This window comes from Pipra filicauda, unplaced genomic scaffold (genome assembly GCF_003945595.2).
Source record: "Pipra filicauda isolate LSUMZ 115617 unplaced genomic scaffold, ASM394559v2 scaffold316_size853178_pilon, whole genome shotgun sequence".
In the NCBI taxonomy this organism is placed as follows: Eukaryota; Metazoa; Chordata; class Aves; order Passeriformes; family Pipridae; genus Pipra; species Pipra filicauda.
In genome coordinates this window covers 87121-100599 of record NW_024104439.1, presented here as the reverse complement: position 1 = coordinate 100599, position 13479 = coordinate 87121, and the positions used below count along the sequence as shown (strand labels likewise).

Below are 13479 nucleotides of genomic sequence, written 5' to 3'. Positions count from 1 at the left end.
ATTATTATTCATAATCAAGTTTGTTTATTTATCTGTTTTAACCTCAGACTGTCAGACTGTGCAGGCTCTTGCTTTACTCTCCATGAGTAGCCAGCTCTACGCAGCGGTGTCACTGATGAAGGCATGTCCTCCCAGCCACAGCTCTGGCTGGGTTACAGGGTGATGACATTTGCCATTCCTTGTCAGAGTGTTTTCCCTCCTCCTTCTCCTCCTCCTCCTGTGCCTGCCAGCACAGAACTCCCCTATCCTCACTGGGCTCCTGACATAGCTGAGTTCTCTTCCCAGCAACAGGAGCCCAAAAGTCAAAATCTGTTCTGCTCCCAATGGACATATAAGACCCTTTTTTCCTTTGTTCCCTGTCCATTGGTTGTCCTGTGGGTTTTTCAGTTTAGTTGCCAGAGAGTGAGGCTGGAGGTGAGGGGAAAGGAGAGATACAGCAGCATTCAAAGCCCAGGGGAAGGCTGAGGCACCCTAGTGCATCTCTATATCTCCCTCTAGATTGCCACGATGTCCATGGGGGACAGAAAGGGGTACCGGTCTAAAGAGCTATGTGGTGGCAGGGAGGTGGCAATGTGAAGGGTTGTTTCCTCTGCATGATGCTACAGCTGATTGAGTTGGAAAAAGGCTGGGAAAAGCCTTTAAATGGAAATCTCAGACACGGACCTTGTTTTTTCCTGCCAGAAGTAGAGACTTTGTTGTTGTGAATGTTGAAGCTGTGGTGAGCCTAGATGTCATAATCACCTCTCCCTGGCAGTAAGCCAGCAGTTAGAGAGGAGGGACCTGTTGAAGGCCGTGGGGGTGTAGGGCATAGTTGCGAGCCCCACTCGCTGTCACTGTCTTCTCTTCAACTGTGGGCTTTTGAAGACTAGTCTTCTCTTTTGGGCCCTGGAAACTGAGATGCTGTGCAGGTGGTACCACTTGTGCAGAAGTAATGGCAGCCAAAACAGCCTCCTCTCCAGGGACCCTCAGCTGTGGAGAGAGGGCAGCAATGACTCACCCTTGCATATTAGCCAACATAGTGGGTTTGGCAAAAACAAGGGTCCCATTAACCAAAGAGTTTGTTCTGGTTTGGAGTTTCATCTCTTAGCTATGGGCTTCCTTTTTTCTATAGTTTTTGAAACCTTTCATGTTTCTGCCTTTTTGACGGGTGCTGCAGTGAGGCCTGGGGAGAGCCAGGGCCTCTGCAGCTCATTCCATGTCCAAAGGCACGAAGAGCCGGAGGCAGACAGGCAGCCAAGGTCTGCTGTGTGTAGTGGATGGTATAGACATGATGCTGCTGCTGTTTACAGATGCTCAGCTTCCTTTTAATATCTCAGAGGAAATAGTGAATGTAGCCAGAGATTGTGCAAGTCTCCCTGTGGTAAACAAAAGGGGAGCTTGTGCACTTGGAAGAATTATATGCGTTCCGAGAGTGGGAAGTGGACAGGATCATATGGGGAGCAGCAGAACATGGCTGAGGCTCCTCAGCCTTCTCACCTGCAATAGCAGCTAAAATTACAGTGGGCAGAGGCCAAATGGAGGCTTTGTGCAGCATCCCTCTTACCGTCAACTTGTACAACTTCCCAGAAACAGCAGACAGCTCATGAACCCTGAGACCTCCCTGTCTGATTGTGTACATGCCTGTTTACCATCCTGGTCTAGTCTGAATACCAGGAAAAGGCCAAGGGCATATGAAGTCCAATCTGACCATTTGATGAGTTACCAATACTATTCTCTCTGTAGAAAAGCCAGAAATTTTTTGAAGGGCATCTGTTCCTTCAGCTTATTGGTTGCTCCTTGCTGTGGCCTGTCTGATCTTTATCCAGTTGGATAAAGCAGCTCCAGCATATCAGGGGGTTTCGTTGCTCATGGTCTTCCCTCATTCTGATTTACTTTTATTGCAGCCTAAAACTTGTAAACCTTTGACTCTTATTTACAAATAGACAGCCTGGATAACATTAGGAAATATAAACAGTGTTCTCCTTGAAAATCCTATTGTAAATACAGATTTGTAAAGACCAATTTTATCTGTATCATCTGAAACTAGTTAAAATTCCAATTGTTTTTCTTAAAAAGGGTTTTAGCAAGGCATAGTAAGTAAGAGGTACATTAAAAAAATGTAAACTGTAGGCTTTTATTAAGAGTTTAGAAAAAATCTATTAGAGACCTGCATTATCTGCAGACTCCAAATGGTACTGAAAAGGCAATGGTGCTCTCAGTTGTCATAGATGATTTTGTTTTTGTTTTAAGCTGTGTGATATGTTTTTCTAATGTTTATGCACGAAACTTGCATTGGTTTATCTTCAAATAATTTGGTTGGATAAATGCCAGATCCTTAGAGGACATTCTAATTCATCTAGAATCAATCCATTTATTTTTATCTGGCCTAAGCTGGCATAAGGAGTTATATAAACTAAGGATATAGTTAGTCTCTTGCTGCAGAAATGTGTGTAGCTATTTAAAATGTAACTATCCCTCTGCAGTTTGTTGCTGCTGTTCTGCTTTGGCTCCCTTTGTTTGTAGATTTGCCACTTCTATAGGCTGTTTAACCCATTCAACACTGCATTAAATTACGTGAGGAGCATCTACATGCTTTGCTATCCAGTACTGTTGTGTAGGGGAACATAAGAGCCAGAAGGATAAGGGAAGGTTTCCCATGCAGTAAATGACCAGGGTGTGGTACAGTGTAAACCATTCCTGAACTCATTGGACCCACTGAAATCACCCATTTGAGCTGAGACACTGGCCTTTGCATGGCTGCAGGAACACATTCCTCCCACTGCCTCTTCTGCAGCTGTGGCCATGCTGGGCAGCAGATCCCAGGTGGCAACTTCAAAAACAACCTCATCAGGATTCACTAGACATACTTGTCAAAAGTTTAAGATTCTAGCATGGCTGATGCATCCTCCTTTCCTTCTGGCCACTTTGCAACTGGGGCAGGTGAAAACGATTTTTATCCATCACTGTTGTTTGCAAGGTGAATGGGAGCCAAAGCGCTAAAAGTATCCAGATGGGTGCTTGTGCTGGTCTAATTTAATCAGTTTTGAAACATCTCTTTAGGCTGTGGGCAGATGTTCTATTTGTAGAGAGCTGTGCCAGATGACGATTACAAGCCACACTGCTGGAGGTTATTGCCCTCGCAGCTCTGCTGGCACAGCCATCCCGGATCCTCTTCAGCTTAAAGAGGGTGCAGACATGCATGTCGGGTGATGGCTTGAGAGATCACTACCTGCCTGCCCATGCTGTCTTCCCTGGTACACAGTCTGAAGCACTCCAAAGTGTGTCTCCTGGCCTCTTTCAGTCAAAATGAACCAGGCTGGCCTGTCCAGTGGGAATAAGAGAGCTCTTGTTGCTTTGGTTCATTGTGCCTGGCAGGAAGTGGGGGAGCCCTAACTAGCACAGGGGACAAGCTTGGGTCGACACAGCTGAATCAGCACGAGGCCATCTATTTGCAGCCCTCCTATGCTGGGGTGGGAGCAGGATTTCCCGCTGCTGCAATCATGATGGGTGGCCTCTGGGTGAGGAGTTTTGGAGTGTGGTGGGGACTCGATGTCTTTGGACTGCTCATTTACCAAGGACTTGGCATTGGCTTGAGCTGGGGCCGCAGGGATGCTGAAGGATTGTCAAAGGCAGTCCAATCCAAACACGGAAGCTTTTCTCATCAAGCTGTTATATTTTTACCAAATGTGTTAATGTGTGTACAGACAAAGTATGACACAATGTTGACCAAGTCTGGTGAGCTGCTTAGCTTCACTTGGCCAGTACTATCTTAGCAGATGGTATTAAACTTTCTATGTAACACTAAGGTCAGTTGTGACAAATGAACATGCTTTTTGTATGTTAAACCCTATCAGCATTGGGAACTATCATGTTTATTCTCATGACTATTCTCAGCTAAAATGTTTTAGCTTAGAAGCACCTTAAATCCCTTATGAAATAATTTATGTGGCCATGACCTTAGCTATTGAGCTGACCTATTTCAAGCATACTAAATTTCTGGTTTCTTCTTGGTGTTCAGCAATTTGCTTATTTTTAGAAAAGGCAGGTAGTGCTGTTTCAAATAAAAAGTAGGAAAAATATCACTATTGCTGATATTGCCGTCTGGCTTTCCTTAACTCTCCAAGACAGTTTTTAATTAAGCATATATGATGCAGTCTTTCCTTACTGCCCTTGCTAGGGGAATATTTCTTTTGATTGTGCTTTTAAAGTTTGGCTATGTGCAGAAATCAGTCCCTATCTGTGTTTTTTGAGAAGCAAATAAAAACATGGCTGAAAATAACCCCAGGTCCAAGCTCCACCCCTGAGCTCCTCTCTGAGTATTGCTTGTCCTCCCCGCTGGTGGGTCAGCCCAGTGGAGCAGCCACTTAACTTCTCTAAGGCACCCAGTTATGTCCTTTTCCTCAGGAAACAAGTTACTAATATTCTGTGTATATAAGCTTATACTATTTATTGGTTGTTTCCTCAGTCCCCACAGTTTCCTTCACACTCTCCAAGCAGTGGAGGAAGTGTTCAATATTCCACAGAAACATGGCATATATGTAAGCTGAGAGTGCTCCTGAGAATATCCATTTACTTAACTCTGTTTTCAGACCACTTCTTACTGCAGCTTTCCAGAGTTTTAGCGGCCCAGCTCACAGTCTCCCAAGAGAAACACTGGCAACAGGAGCAGCAAAAGAAAAAGGAACAAGCAGCCCTAAGCAGGGCTGGGGTTCTCAGAGCAGGAGCAAGATTTACTGTGGTACTGATGCTGGGTGGCATGCTGGGTCAGAGCTTGGCATCTAATTTTCTGCAACCACTAGGTGGCACAAAAAATGCTGTTGTAACATCAGCTTGTTTCTGGAAAATTACTTAAGTGTCAAACTCATGCTGCAGTTTAAGGGGATTCTTAGATTTTAATGTTTCTCTTAGATGCAAAAATGTATTGGTTGGAGTCATCCTGTTGAGTGGAAATTAATCTTAGCAGTAAAATTCAGCTTCAGATAGCAAGCACTGCTGGAGTCAGTGCTATTCACAGGTGGAGGGTAACACAGCAGAAGATGAGGTGAAGGAAGGTTGCTCTGTTAATTGCATTACAGGACCAGGCACTAAGAAAAATTATCAGTTCTCCTCCTTGTGCTGATAACAATTCTCTTTTTAACTTTGGGCAAATCACATAATCTGCTTCATTTCTCTATTTCCATATGGAAGGCAATGATTTCTTGCCCTACAGTGGTACCAGAGGAGTTAATTAATACTCATACAGCACAGAGAGAAGAAAGACACTAATGACTCATAAAAGCTACTTGCAAGGAAGAGCTGTCCTGGTCTGTCCATCCTGCAGCATCCAGCTATTGCTGTGACACTGTGATGGTTATAATATGATGATTGAGTATGGATAAATTTAAAACATACTGAAAGAAATGGACTAACTTTGTTGTTGTTGTTCTCTTTTCAGTATAATTCCTAATACGAATTTCATGTCAAGGGAAAACAACCTAGCTGCTGCTCTCCAAAACCCCTCTGAGTCAAAGAAACAGCTTGATGCTGATGGATGGTGACTTGCATGGCCTGACCCCTGCCCATGGTCCGACTTTCCTCCAGCTGAGGGAAACTCTCACTTCCAATTGGAAGTGTTGGTGTAGTCTCTGGTTCGGTTGTTAATTCATAATTAAAATTCCTAGTTGCTCAGTGTGCTTTGCAGTTTCTGTGAAAGGAACTGGTTCTGGGTTTCTCAGTACGAGAGAGACACGGAGCTCCTGAAGCAGGTCTGGAGAAGGGCAACAAAGATGATTAAGGGACCGGAGTGTCTCTTTTACGAGGACAGGCTGAGGGAACCTGGTCAGTCTTGCAAAGAGGTAACTGAGAGGGATCTCATCATTGCCTATAAGTACCTGAAGGGAGAGTGTCAAGAGGATGGATCCAGGCTCCTCTCGATGATGCCAAACAATAGGACAAGAGGCAATGGACAGAAACTGGTGCACAGGAAGTTCCACCTGAATATGAGGAAGAACTTCTTTACTGTTGGAGTGACTGAGCACTGGGACAGATTTCCCAGAGAGATTGTGGAGTCTTGTAAAAGCTATCTGGACACAATCCTGAGTAACGTGCTCTATGGGATCCTACTTAAGCAGAGGGATTGGACTAGAGGACCTCCAGTAGTCCCTTCCAACCTTACCCATTCTGTGATTCTGTAACATCTCTTGTACATCCTCAGGATGAAGATCTTCAGTGATTTTACCACTAAAATATGCAATCTGACTATAATGGCTTCTGATATTCCAGACCAAAAATTAAGACATTTCTGAACACTATTAGGAGCTAAGTAAAAAGAGTAGAGAATCCATTGTAAATTATTAGTGACTGGGCAAATCCCAGCACAGCAATTGGTATGACTGCTGTGGTCATGAGATGACATATTTCCTTACACTCTTCTCTTTATTGAGTGTAGTGGATATGGATACCCTAAGGAGAGACAGAGGATTTTACAGAGTATACAGGGTACTACTTTTCACCGTTTAGAAAGAAAGGGTTTAAAGGTTCAGATAAGGACAGTATTGAAAAAAGAGAATTTGGCAGGATGCCCCTGAGAAAACAATGAACAATGATATTCAAGAATGCTTTATACACTGATTTCATTGCCAATGAAAAGAGACTGACTGTGTCTTCCCATAATCATAGAGGGTATTTATGGCATAAATGTAATTTTGGTTTATCTGAAACTGAGTTTTATCAGCTGTCCTTTAGCAAACTGAGGAATCAGGCTGTGAATGAGAGAAACATGAAAACTGTCAGACCAAAACACACCCAACAAAACAAATGATTACTGATTGGCCTTGAAGAAAACTGAGAAAAACAATTTTCGTAGCAAAAATAAGACACTGAAGTTCTGTAACTGCAGTGCCAAACTGATTTTCAACCACTCACAAGAGTATTGGCTTTGTTTTTCCAGTGATAAATTTAGTTTTTCCACTTGTCCCCACTGCACATTTTTGTGACGATGTTGGAGACTTTTCAATTTCCATTAAAGACTTTAAACAGTAAATAAAGTGATCTTGGCAGCCTATGGGAGAGCTAATGCAGTAGATAGAAGATGTGTAGGAAAGAGTTTATACATTTTCTCTCTGAAGCCATTCTGTGGCCAGGTGACAGCAAGCACTGCACAGCTTCAGGAGCATCCAGGAGTTCTTCACATGGACCAGAAAATCAAGGACATATTTCACTGGCTTGTTTCCTTGCTCTGCTACTGCTGCAGTGCCCCTGTGCCTGGGCCTCCCTGGCTGTGATGCATCACCAGGGGTTGTATGGCAGTGCCTGTCCCCTATAGTGACATGCCTACTGTGTGTGTGCAGGGTGCGGAAAAAAGTGTCTTGGGTTCCAGCTTTGAATGCTAGCATTAGGATCATAATCCTTTGGGACCCATGACTTGCCCCCACTCATAGCTAGGCCTTGCCCACATTCACTAAGTAAGTACAGCGCTCTCCTCATGGCCAGAGGCTATGTGGGGCAGTTAGTCATCATGGCAACCTGAAGTGTTTTATTATCTGGAAAACAATGCTTTATACAGGAAATATAATAATACATCCAGCAACAGTACCGACTTTTAGCCCTTAGCATCATTTTGTCCCAAATAATTAGCTTCTGATACTGTTTCTTTTCTAGACACAGAAATCCTGGCATGTTGTTACTCCTCTAAATGGATCAAGATGAATCTCAAACCATAATAAAGTGATAGCAAATTATAGATCATTTTAGTTTAAGAAAAAAAGCTGAGATAGTCGGAGAAATTAAATGAAAGGGAAGAAAAACATCATAAAGAAAGACAAGCATTTGACAAAGAGCTATTAGACCTAAGAAATTCCCTTATTCTTACTGCTCAGGGAATGTACTTATTTTTCCCACGTAGAACATTTACAACACCTTATTTAGTAATATTTCAAGAAGATTTTTTTGCATCTGGCATTGAGTGCCATTGTTGCAATGTTCTGGCAGCATACTACACTGCAAAGCTAACACATTAGCATATTACAGAGATGAAAACAAGCGGGAGAAGGCTCAGAAAATTTTCAGTGCAAAGCGGAGCTCTTGTTACCTCCAGCTCCACAGAGGTTTCATGCTGTAATGTCATTCTTCTGCTTTCTACTCCTCTGACTGTAAGCACAGACTTTTTTTTCCTTCTCATTTTTAATTTTTTTTGGTGAAAAGGTCATCAACTTCAAGTACATTGTATGTGTTGCGATGCATTACTATGTGGAAGCAGTGATATGAATCAAGTGAGGTATGGGCACTGGTATGGTCTTTAGGATTATGCAAGCTATAAGCACAGACGCTGACCCAGATTGGATGTGTAGTAATTTCTGAATCATCTTTAGTGGCATGAGTAGAATTGGATGGAGCTTTATAAGAGACTTACAACATTTTTCTATTTGTGCTTGTTACAGAAATTGCTATGCAACTGATCTTTAAGTGAAACAGTTTTCATTAATAGCTATCAAATACCACCCTGAGTGGTATTAATGAGGTCAATGCAGAGATTGAATAATTATTATCAACATTTCTTATAACAGGCCAAAATATCCTTTTCATAAAGGAGATAGATAAAATAAATTTTGTTTCATGACATAATTGTTGGGTGTTATGAATTCTTTTTATTTAAAAAGTCTACATGAAATATTTCCAAACATTGTAGTGCATTCAGGAGTTAAAAAGACAAGACTGAGAAAGTCTAAGCTGACAGCAAAATACTACGACAAATAGAATGAGAAGTGTGAAATACTTCACAGAGTTCACTAAAGACTTTGCAATTGCAGTCCATTTTTATGGCCAAGGTCCTTAGCATCAATCACAGAAGACCAAGAGAGAGCGTGGAAGTTGTGAAGAAAGGAAATGCATTTTTAAATAATCCTCAGTAAATACCATTATTATTGGACTCTTAATAAGCATTCAGATAGGTTTTAACACACTGCATATATTGTCCATGTCCACTGGGATGTGATGTAAAATTAATGGACTACATTATGTTCTCATTGGCACTGGTGTAAATCCAGAGTAAGTCATTGGACTACATCATGATAATTTCCAGTTTTTCAAGGAGTAATCAAATAGAAATTGATCCAATGTTCCCTGACTCTCTCTTACAATCCTTTGAATAGGAACCACTCATAAATAGATAAATGAGAACATCATGCTCACTGCATGTTCTCCACTTCTTAATAAGAGAAAAAATAACACCACAATGTTTTTCCCCACGTGCCTTCTTAGTAGACCACGTCTCAGTGTGAGAATTGCAAAGTAGTGCCAGCCTCAATGATCCTGTGCTCTAAGAAAAACAAAACTGGTGGGTCTGGGGAGCAGAGGAAGCATAACTGTGAAATCTGAAGCCATCTGCCACCCAAAGGAATGCCAGGGCACAAGAGAAGTGACATGAAAGTATCTGATCATGACCAGCTCAAAAGTAAGGAGAGCAACAGAGAAAGATGTGAAATGAGAGGAAACCGCCACTGGAGGCCTCCGAGTGCTGGATACTGGGGTAAATAAAGATTTCAGTGACAGAAGCAGGAACTATTGCTCAAAAGTACGAAATCCAAGTCCTACCCAAGGCAAATCCCCAGAGGGGCTGTCTGCCTCCAAGCGCTGCAGTCCAGCTCGCACCTTGCTGCATTTAGTGTGACGCTGCTTACAAAGGGAACAGGCTGGGCATGGCTAAACTCTCCTTCTCCTTGCCAGTGAAACACACAGCAATCTAATGTACAAGCTGTCCGTCTATTTTATTTCCTAGCAAACACTCAGCCTCTCTGAGCGGACTCACCATTTCCCTACCATGTAAGTGGACAAGCAGTGGTGCCTAGGAAGAGTATGGTGTGTAGGACACACAGAATGGAAAGCATTTTGTCTTCAGTCTTCAAAAAATGATGCTACAGCACAGTCCAGAGGTGAATCAGGCCCTACAGAAATAGCATGACTGAGCAGCTACAGGCAGACATGGACCTTTTTACTGTGGATTTCATTACCATGGGATCTACTCCACTGTCTGCCACAGTCTGGTGTTGGCAAAGCAAAGATGCTGTTAAAGGCCAGACCTGGTAGAAGGGCTTTGCATTCCTAAATGATTGAATCAAAAAGCAGAGCATAAACCCCACAGGCAACATGCCTGGCATGAGGTTTATTTTTACTGTGTGACTTCAAGCACTGGAATGTCCTGAACCAGTTCCAGAAGGGTTAACGCTTTCATGCCTCACAGCCTGGCCAGGCAGCACACCCAGTGCTGAGGGTATGGGCTGTATCCTCCTTTTTCTTATACTCAGTTATCAAAATAGCCACGCCTTTCCTGCCTTCCTTAGCTCACCATTCCTCTGGGGCCTTCCTGAATTATCACTCCCACATCTCGTACTTGTCCTTTGTCTTCCTTGTCCAGTCTTGTTCCTAGAAACTTTCCTTCTTCACTGTGGCTGAGACCTACTGCCACCCAGCTCACAGCACTGACTGGGCTCCCCAGCTTGCTGCTAGTGGGCCCATGTGAGCCCAGATGAACAATTTCTTCTTTCAGACATTAGGAAATCAACACTCATGTGTTCATCACTGGGTTTTTCACTTGGGGAAGTGTTGCCTTGCATTACCTTCAGAGACAGAGACAGTTTTTGTTGTTTAGAGCAGAGCTAAGCAGCTAAAAGACACGACAAGCCACTTGTACTGACAAAAGGCAGCACTGCTGGCAGATTCTTGCTTATGTGCTCCCTGGAAGAATACAGAGAAAGTGGGAAATGTTAGTAGAAACAAAATTTGTTTGCTGCAATCTGCTGATTATACCTGATCTTCTAAAATACGTGCTCTCTACCCAAGACTCTAAAATCCCAGTTCTGAGCAACTACAGTCACCTCTTCTCATTTTAAAACTTTTGCGTGGTGGTAGGACTGACCATGTTGTGTTTCATCCTGGGTTTTCTTATGTTTCTTTCTAATGGAAAAACTAAGAGGCCACTACTGAAAAACTCTGTAAGTGATAGGACTTTTCCAAGGTCTGCTGTCACAGCTTTCATTTTTTTCCAGTCAATGCCACTTCAACAAGTCCTGGTGCCCTGTGGACTTCCACATTGCATTGCCATCCCATATGGGGTTCTTTTCTCCAAAGTCTTCCAATTCTCTTTCTAAAATCAATTTTTGCATTTCCCGCCTAGGCAGGGACTTTGAACAACTTCTATTTGAAGAGACAAGACAGTTGAACAAGAAAAGAAGTGTTGTTCAGGAACTGAGACAGAGACAAAAACAGCTTGCTCAAGGGCACAGAGGAGCTTTCCAGCAATAAAAGGCATGAAAACAGGTACTCTGTAGCTTTTCCATAAAACACTTCGTTTGTTCAGAGAAGCAATAAAGCATCACAATTGTGAAGTCATCATAATCTCATCTTAAGTTTTAAGTGGATGTCTTTTAAAGGAAAAAAACCCCACATATGCATCATCTCTAACCCCTCACTATCCATGGAGTCCATCTTCCTCTCATAAGTGAGCAGGAATTAACATTTCTGTAGTTCTAATAAGAACCCATTATTTAGAAGTATAACCCTGTCTCAGCCACCACCAGAGATCTATACCAAGCACAGCAAATTTATTCATTAGATTTATCCTATATTTATTAACAGCCCAGCTCAGAAAAAGAGTCAGTGACAAAAACCATCTGGAATAAACATAATGGAAAACAAACAATGTAATATATTCCGTCACTCCAGTCTAATTGCAGTGTTTGGTGAAAATACAAGTGACAATTTACAAGCCAAACTCTTATTAAAGGGAAAAATGAGCTGTGCGGGGAAGCACAAATCAAAGTAACTAATCAACACAGACAACACATTCAAGGATTTAAGAGCCAAGGTACGGCAGTCTTTTATTCTCCTTGTTTTCAATTTGGGAGACCTGCTGTGATGTTGCAGTACATTTTATGTTATATACCTATTTATGCAACACTGGAGAGAAGCATGTCTCTGAGTTGTCTTATTTTTCACCAGCTACAGCCTGTGACCTTTGGGTTTAAAAAGTTCTTATCCTATCACTTAAGCTGGGAGCAAGGTGAACTGTCTGAGGCAACAGCTTTCTTTTAAGGCAACTCTCCTCTTTTAGCATATAATAAAAGCTTGGAATTAAGGATAGAGTTAGAAAAGATTGGAGTTAGCTAAAAGCAATGCCAGTTTGATATGAAACAAATTCTTATTGAGTGAATTGGTTCAGCAAGAGAAAAAGGAAGGAGATCTCTCCTTCCCATGCAAGAATCTGAACAACACATGGCTGCTGTCCATGAGCTGTTTCAGCTTGGAAGCTGGAACTGACTCATTAGATGCATCTGGTGTCCCCAGGGAAGCAAAAGAAAACACTGGCAGCAATGAAGAAAAGATGGTAGAAGCCATCTGAAGCAGAAATCGGCCAAACACCCTGTCTGCATTAGAGCATCATCTTCAAGAACAGCATTGGGCACCAGTATGAAAACTGAGCGTTCAAAGACATAGCAAAGGGGTACAGTGCTACAACACGTTACACACCTTTTGTCTGGGGAAAGAAATCCCATAATCTGGAAAATGCCACTCAAACCAACAGGGAAAAATATTAAGACTTCATTACAACAACGGGCAACAGGCTAGCATTGCAGTGAAATCAATGCGAGCACATATGCATACAGAAGTGTGGTCGTAGCTTCCATAAATGTAGAAAAATATGATTTATAAAATCCTACACTAAGAAATTGTGTTAGTGAGGAGATGTTGAAGAAGTTTTTTTCAGTATTTCTATGATAAAAAAAGAGTGAGAAAGAGCTACACCAAGGGGGACGAAGATGTCAAAAGACCCACATGTTGCTTTGTCTGCTGTAAGGAGAGGGATCACCAGTTACCACCACCCCACACGTTGAGGTGCCTCTCTGGACTTTCATGTCCCTTCCTTGCCTGCAAGAATCCAATATTCTTTCATATTTTGGAAATGGCATTGTAGTTCAAAGATCTTCTCTCATGAGATTGTCTCGGAAACAACATTTATCAATGAGAAGGCATTTAATATTTCTCACAGAACTGTTATTTTTCTGGAACAGGGTCTAGTGGTCTGTTTCAGGGTCCAGCAGGCCCTGAAACCTAGCTTGTTCTCAGTCATAATGTATCCTTATTCTCAGCAGGAAAGCTGATAACGTGCAACCTTTTGTAATAGCTCATGTCTATGGAAAAATGTCCAAAACTTAGTTTCTGCACCTGCTGTTTTCAGAAAGAAATAGGTGTGACATCCCTTTCTCCTTGAAGAGGTGATGTCATAAATGTGGCCACAGTGGTATGTTTCTTCATTTAAGAGGCAAGGTGAAAAGTTAGAGAAATACACCCCTGAGAATTTTGAAATTTCAATGCTCCATAAAGGACAAAAATTTTATTGCCAGCTTACTGTAGATCCATCTCTCCAGAGCCTCATTGCATCATCTGTATTAGCATGCAAATCAAGATGACATAGCTGTTGCTGACTAATTTCAAATGCAATATTCACAGCGCAGATTCACTGTTGGG

The 13479-nt window shown here is 42.2% G+C and overlaps 1 protein-coding gene and 1 long non-coding RNA gene across 2 annotated transcripts in view; one reads left to right on the top strand and one right to left on the bottom strand.

The window, feature by feature from the left end:
* The window catches only part of C1QTNF7 (C1q and TNF related 7), a 35589-nt gene that overhangs the window by 16149 nt on the left and 5961 nt on the right, over positions 1-13479 (bottom strand). The window lies entirely within an intron of this gene.
* Positions 788-5648, top strand: LOC113992303. Its single transcript, XR_003542197.2, has 2 exons — positions 788-908; positions 5414-5648. It is a non-coding gene; the product is annotated as an uncharacterized LOC113992303 (long non-coding RNA).